The 8149-nt window shown below is 40.0% G+C and overlaps 1 pseudogene across 1 annotated transcript; it reads right to left on the bottom strand.

The window, feature by feature from the left end:
* Positions 1–2848: 2848 nt before the first annotated feature.
* LOC308277069 (elongation factor 1-alpha 1-like) lies at positions 2849–4505 on the bottom strand (annotated as a pseudogene). Its single transcript has 2 exons — positions 3334–4505; positions 2849–3066 (listed from the first exon to the last, which is right to left on the bottom strand). The product of its transcript is annotated as an elongation factor 1-alpha 1-like (transcript).
* Between the last annotated feature and the right edge of the window lie 3644 nt (positions 4506–8149).

An 8149-nucleotide genomic window follows, 5' to 3' on the forward strand; every position in this document is an offset into this window, starting at 1 on the left:
ACCATCAAAGAAAAGCCCAGGACCAGATGGTTTCCCAAGTGAATTCTATAAAACCTTTATAGGAGAACTAATCCCAATATTACTCAAACTATTTCGGGAAATAGAAAAAACCGGGACTCTCCCAAATACATTCTATGAAGCCAACATCACACTAATACCCAAACCGAATAAAGACAGTTCAAGGAAGGAAAACTACAGGCCTATATCTCTGATGAACTTGGATGCAAAACTATTAAACAAAATACTAGCAACACGCATTCAAAACCACATCAAGAAAATCATTCACCATGACCAGGTAGGGTTAATCCCAGGGATGCAAGGCTGGTTCAATATACGAAAATCAATCCATGTAATTCATCATATAAACAGAATCAAAGACAAAAACCACATGATCATCTCAATAGATGCTGAAAAAGCATTTGATAAAATTCAACATCCATTTATGATAAAAGCACTGCAGAGAATTGGAATAGAAGGAACATATCTCAACATTATTAAGGCAATCTACAATAAGCCCACTGCCAACATCATATTAAATGGGGAAAAACTTCAAGAATTTCTCCTAAAAACTGAAACGAGACAAGGATGTCCACTATCACCACTTCTCTTCAATATAGTAATAGAGACTCTAGCCAGAGCAATAAGGCAAGAAAAGGAAATCAAAGGAGTACAAATAGGAAAAGAAGAACTTAAGCTTTCACTATTTGCAGATGACATGATACTATATTTAGAAAACCCAACAAACTCAACCAAAAGGCTTATAGAACTGATCAACAAATTCAGCAAGGTATCTGGATACATAATCAATCTTAAAAAATCAGAAGCTTTCCTGTACACCAACCATAAATCCACTGAAAAAGAAATTCAGAAAACACTTCCACTCAGGATCTCCCACAAAAATTAAAATACCTAGGAATAAACTTGACCAAGGAGGTAAAAGATCTCTACAAAGAAAATTATAAAACACTGAAAAAAGAAATCGAAGAAGATCTTAGAAGATGGAAAGACCTTCCATGTTCATGGATTGGCAGAATAAATATCATTAAAATGGCCATCCTCCCAAAAGTGATCTACAGATTTAATGCAATGCCCATTAAACTACCAAGATCATTCCTCACAGACATAGAAAAATCAGTCCTTAAATTTATCTGGAATAACAAAAAGCCCAGAATAGCCAAGGTAGTTCTCAGCAACAAAAACCACGCAGGAGGAATCACAATACCTGACTTTAAACTATACTACAAAGCCATTGTAATAAAAACAGCATGGTACTGGCAAAAGAACAGATATATAGACCAATGGAGCAGAATAGAAGACCCGGAAACAAGTCCACACACTTTCAGCCAATTGATTTTTGACATTTCCTCAATAAGACCCCAAAGGCACAACAAATTAAAAGGAGAATCAATACATTGGATTTCATGAAACTGAAGAGCTTCTGTTCAGCAAAGGAAACTATCAAGAATCTCAATCGAGAGCCAACAGAATGGGAGAAGATTTTTGCCACCTACACCACCGATAGAGGACTAATATCTAGAATATACAGAGAACTCAAGAAACTCAACACTAAGAAAACAAAGCATCCAATAACAAAATGGGCAAATGAACTAAATAGACACTTCACAAAAGAAGAAATTCAAATGGCCAATAAATGCATGAAAAAATGCTCAACATCACTGGCAATCAGAGAGATGAAAATCAAAACTACCCTGAGATTTCACCTAACTCCAACTAGAATGGCCATCATTCAAAACACAAACAACAACAGATGCTGGCGAGGATGTGGAGAAGTGGGAACTCTAAGACATTGTTGGTGGGATTGCAAATTAGTGCAACCACTTTGGAAAACAGTATGGAGAATCCTCAGAAGAATGGGAACACACCTACCATTTGATCCAGCAATACCACTGTTGGGTATCTATCCAAAAGAAAAGAAACCAAAGTACCAAACTAATGCATGTGTATCTATGTTCATAGCTGCACAATTCACCATAGCCAAACTATGGAACCAGCCAAGATGTCCATCAACAGATGAATGGATTACAAAACTGTGGGATATGTACAAAATGGAATTTTACTCAGCCATCAAAAAAAACTCAATTACATCATTTTCAGGGAAATGGATGGAACTGGAGGACATTATGCTAAGTGAGATTAGTCAGGCACAAAAAATAAGAAATCAGATGCTTTCCCTAATATGTGAGAGTTAGGGAGAAAAGAGGAGCAAACAAGTCAACCTAAAGGAGGAGAAATGAGGGGGGAAGAGGAAAATCTCTAAAGCTCACAATGTACTTAAACATATCGAAGTCAATCACTAAGCCAAGCAAGGGAGGGAGGGACGGGGAGGGAATGGGGTGGGATTTGGGTAGGGGTTAAATCAGCGATGAGTACATGTTTGTACACACAAGTTTTTTACCCCAATAAGTTGTATGAATATAATGCACCAATAAAAAAATTTTTTTTAATTAAATTTTAAAAAAAGTGAGATTGCACATACTAAGATGGATACTATATCTATCAGCCTAATTTTATGGGACACCATCATGTATGTGATCCACTGTTGGCTGCCACATTGATGCTTAACTGTACTATAAAATAATAAAAAATGTAGATATTTCTTCATTAAAAAAGTACTGATTTTAAAAACTAATAACTTAAAACTGCCACACACAAAAAAAAACAAATGGTCCACAAAACATTTTCCTTTCCTTCTGAAGGTTTTACGATGCATTGTTATCATTAACCAGTCTTTTTCTATTAAACTTAAATGGGCAATTGAGACAAACAGTTCTGAGACCGTTCTTCCACCACTGATTAAGACTGGGGTGGCAGGTGTTAGGGGTAATATTCACTTAGCCTTCTGAGCTTTCTGGGCAGACTTGGTGACCTTGCCAGCTCCAACAGCCTTCTTGTCCACTGCTTTGATGATGCCCACAGCAACTGTCTGTCTCATATCACGAACAACAAAACGACCCAGAGGAGGATAGTCGGAGAAGCTCTCAACACACATAGGCTTGCCTGGAACCATATCAACAATGGCAGCATCACCGGACTTCAAGAATGAAACTGTTATGTGAGATTATCATGTTTAATTTTGGATAAATTGCTATAATACTAGATGTCAACCACTAAGCCAAGCAGGGGAAGGAGGGATGGGGAGAGAATGGGGTGGGGATCGGGTGGGGGCTGACTGGGTGATGTGTGCATGTATGTCTACAAAAGTTTGTATCCCACTATGATGTATGAATACAGTGCACCAATAAAATAAAAATAAAAAAATAAAATAAAATAAAATAAAATAAAAATAAAAATAAAAATAAAAAAAGAATTTAGGGCCATCTTCCAGCTTCTTACCAGAACGGCGGTCAATCTTCTCTTTCAGCTCAGCAAACTTGCAAGCAATGTGAGCTGTGTGACAATCCAGTACAGGAGCATAGCCAGCACTGATTTGGCCTGGATGGTTCAGGATGATCACCTGAGCAGTGAAACCAGCTGCTTCCATTGGTGGGTCATTTTTGCTGTCACCAGCCACGTTGCCACGACGAACATCTTTCACAGACACGTTCTTGACATTGAAGCCCACATTGTCTCCAGGAAGAGCTTCACTCAGAGCTTCATGGTGCATTTCAACAGATTTCACTTCAGTTGTGACGTTGACCGGAGCAAAGGTGACCACCATGCCAGGCTTGAGAACACCAGTCTCCACTCTGCCCACAGGGACAGTACCAATACCTCCAATTTTGTAGACATCCTGGAGGGGCAGCTGCAGAGGCTTGTCAGTTGGACGAGTTGGTGGCAGAATGCAATCCAAAGCTTCAAGCAGTATGGTTCCACTTGCGCTGCCATCTTTACGGGTGACTTTCCATCCTTTGAACCAGGGCATGTTAGCATTTGGCTCCAGCATGTTGTCACCATTCCAACCAGAAATTGGCACAAATGCTACTGTGTCAGGGTTGTAGCCAATTTTCTTAATGTAGGTGCTGACTTCCTTAACGATTTCCTCATATCTCTTCTGGCTGTAAGGTGTCTCAGTGGAATCCATTTTGTTAACACCAACAATCAGTTGTTTCACACCCAGTGTGTAAGGCAGAAGGGCATGCTCACGTGTCTGTCCATTCTTGGAGATACCAGCTTCAAATTCACCAACACCAGCAGCAACAATCAAGACAGCACAGTCAGCCTGAGATGTGCCTGTAATCATGTTTTTTTATAAAGTCTCTGTGTCCGGGGGCATTGATGATAGTCACAAAATACTTGCTGGTCTCAAATTTCCACAGGGAGATGTCAATGGTGATACCACGCTCACGCTCAGCTTTCAATTTTTCCAAGACCCAGGCATATTTGAAAGAGACTTTTCCCATCTTGGCAGCCTCCTTTTTGAACTTCTCAATGGTTCTTTTGTCGATCCCACCACATTTGCAGATGAGATGGCCAGTAGTGGTGGACTTGCCGGAATCTACGTGTCCAATGACAACGATGTTGATGTGAGTCTTTTCCTTTCCCATTTTGGCGTTTAGCAGTGGTTTTCACGACACCTGTGTTCTGGTGGCAAACCCGTTGTGAAAAAGCTGAATTTGCTGGTATTTTCTTTGTGTCCCAGTATATGGTCTATTTTGGATAAGGTTCCATGAGCTGCTGAGAAGAATGTGGATTCTGTACTTCCTGGCTGAAATATTCTGTAAATGTCTATTAGGTTCATTTGTTTTATGGTTTTCTTTAGTTCTAAAGCGTCTTTACTCATCTTTTGCCTTGAAGATCGATCCAATGGTGTGAGAGGTATATTAAAGTCTCCCAGAATTATTGTGTTTGGGTCTATTTGGGATCTGATGTCCAAAAGGGTTTGTTTTACAAATGTGGTTGCACCCATATCTGGGGCATAAATATTTACTATCATTATATCTTCTTGGTGTATTGTTCCTTTTAATAAAAGGAGGTGCCCTGATTTGTCTCTTCTGATGTGTTTTAGTTTAAAGTCTGTTTTGTTGGATATCAGGGTTGCTACCCCTGCTCCTTTTTGGTCTCCAACAGCATGATATATCTTTTTCCATCCTTTCACTTTCAGTCTGTGAATGTCTTTGGCTGTAAGGTGAGTTTCTTGCAGACAGCATATATTTGGATTATGTTTTTTAATCCACATTGCCAGTCTATGTCTTTTGATTGGTAAATTAAGTCCTTTGATGTTAAGAGATATTATTGAAATATGATTTTTGTTTTATGCCATTTTGTGTTCTGTCTACTATTGGGTTTAGTCTTTCTTCATTACTTAAATGACCCACTTATTAACTTCCTCTCTTCTCTGGTTCTGAAGTCTGCTTCTTTTTTCTTCTTTATGGTTAATTTCTTTAAGAATTTTCTCTAGTGTTGGCTTTGAATTCATGAATTTTTTAAGATTCTGTTTATTCTGAAACACTTGTGTTTCCCCATTGATTTTGAATAGTAGTTTTGCTGGATAGATTAGTTTTGGTTGGAAGTTATTTTCTTTCAGGGTCTGAATTATGTAGTACCAGTCTCTCCTAGCATTCATGACCTCGGTTGTATAGGTTGGGGTGATTCTTATTGTTTTGCCTCTATATGTCACCCGTCCTTTTGTTCTCACTGCTTTTAAGATTCCTTCCTTAGCCTCTATGTTGGTCATTTTGGTTATTATGTGGTATGGGGAGGTCCTTCTTTGGTCCTGTCTCAATGGTGTTCTGTATGCCTCCTGGACATGAAGATCCAATTCTCTTTCCATGTTTGGAAAATTCTCTGAAATTATTTCTTTGAAGAGATTACAGATGTCCTTGGTCTGTACCTCTATCCCTTCTTCAATGCCTATTATCCGTAAGTTAGGACACTTCATATTATCCCATATTTGCTGGATGTTTAGGTTTTGTTGCTGTAAAGATTTCTGTATATCGCTGACCGTGTTTTCATTTTTGGATGTACTGTCTTCTAATAGTGATATTTTGTTTTCCATTTCATCTAATCTTCCATAATTTCTTTCTATTGCTGTCTTCATTTCACTTATTGACTCTTTCATTTCATTCCAGACCTCTTTCTGATTCTTTCTTAGTGTTTCTAACTCATCTTTCATCTCCTCTACACTTGTTTTAAATCCTTTCATCAAATTGTAAATCAAGATTCAGAACTCTCCTTCTTGCATTTCTTGTAGGTCACTATTCGTGACTTCTGTCGTTTCTCCACTATTCCTGGTTCTCATATTTTCGAAGTTCTCAGGCCTGTTCTTCTGTTCTCTTCCCACTGATTGTGGGTATTGTGTATAGACCAGTCTTAGTAGTAGGGATTTAGAAGAGTCAACAGGTAAGCAGTACTTTTTCAAGTGGTAAGGATTGGGTGATGGTGGAGTAGCTTGGGTGATGGGTGCAAGAGTCACGTAAGGTAGAGAATATAATTAGGTTGTGGAGGAATTTAAGTATAATGGGGTTGAATCAGGTTGAGAATGGGAGAAGATTAAATAGTAGGACTATTGTGTTTATCAGAATATTTAAGTATGGAGATGTGAGAAACTTTGTGTGTTAAAGAAATAGCTGCAGTTAGGGGACGAGGAGAAAGACTTGAAGGAAGCTAGTTGATAGTCTGAATTGTAGACTTTTGTAGAGGGAGTGGGGGAAGGCTCACATACAAATGGATAAAGTAACAAAATAAGGTAGAAAGACTATTATACATCAAATATAAACAGCAGCATCAACAACACAATAATGGAACACCAGAAGAGAACAAGAAGGCAAAATAAAACAACCTAACAACATTGATATGAAGTGAAAGATCCAAACAAACAAGAAACCCAAATAAAAGTTAAAAAAGAAGAAAGAAAAAAAAGGAATAACCCCCCCAAAAAAAACTGAAAAACCAAGAAAAGAAAAAAAGGACCCAGAAACCAAAACAGAGAAAAAAAGAAAAGAAAAAAACAATAAAACAATAAAACAAAAATTGGCAACAAAAAAGAAGAAAATAAAAATAATAAAAAATTTAAAAAATTTAAAAAATTAAAAAGAGAGAAGGAAACACTCCTACTATTTTACTAACATACAGTGTGGCTCTGTGCAAGTGTCACGCCTTAAGTGCCCTTGCTGTGTCAGTGGGGTTGAAGGTGTTCCCCTGTGCAGACACTGGCACCCTCAGTTGTCGCCGTGTCTAGCGACACTCGCTGCATGCCCACTGGCTCCCGTGGCTTATCTGAGCATGAGCTGTTACCTGACAGCCCAATCAGAAGCTCTTACAGGCTGGCAGTTCTTCCATATCTGGTTCTCCGGGGGGATGGCAGGTCCGTGTCGGGGACCCTGCAGGTCTCCCAGTGTCTCTGTGGGTGCCTCTTCTGTTGTGCCAACAGTGCTACTCAGGGGTTCGGCTAATCTCAAAGTTTGGGATGTTAAAGCTCTCTGATCACTTTCAGACTCTTAGTTCACAGGGCTACCAGTGTTGCCATTCCCCAAAATCCTTTTTGGGTAGGTGGCTCAATATGGCACCTTTTGTGGGTCTTGCAGAGACTCTCACAGGTCAAAATTACTGGATTTTTTTCTGCAGTAGTCCCAGAGTCTGTTTTGCGAGGTAAGTTGGGCTTGGCTGCGCCTTCTCATGGCTGTGCCTCGGATCATCCGGATGGGACTGCGCGGGTTTGGGCTTGGGCCGGTTCTGTGCTGGGCCTGAGGCTGCAGCCGCTGAGAAGATGCTTGGACTGGGCTTGGGCTGGGGCTGGGCTGGGGCCAGAGGTGGTAGCAGCCCAAGGGGGCGCTGGGGGGACTGGAGCCCAAGCCTCTTCGGGGCCAGGACTGCTTACCTGTGGCAGGCCATCTTACGCAGAGGTGGCTCAGCTCACTGGCACCCTGGGTCCCCGAAAGACTTCCTCTTGGATTTTGTTTCCACTTTGGTGTAAGTCAGGTCCTGGAACTACGGTTTGGGTGGACAGCCCACACAGCACCAGCAGCCCCACTGTGGCTGCAGCAGATCCGATACTCTACCTTTTTATTTTTTTTCTTCACAGTTCAGGGTTCCTGGATTTCTTCTGCCAAGGTTCCTGGATCAGTTTTGGTTTCTGAGATATATTTATTTTGTTGCTTAAGACACTGCTTTCTCGGTAGTTGAACTTTATTTATTTCAACTACTGAGAGTGCTGTGTCCCTCAGTCACCATTTTGAATCTCTCCTGTCAT

Source organism: Muscardinus avellanarius (assembly GCF_963383645.1).
Source record: "Muscardinus avellanarius genome assembly, chromosome: 1".
NCBI classification, from domain to species: domain Eukaryota; kingdom Metazoa; phylum Chordata; class Mammalia; order Rodentia; family Gliridae; genus Muscardinus; species Muscardinus avellanarius.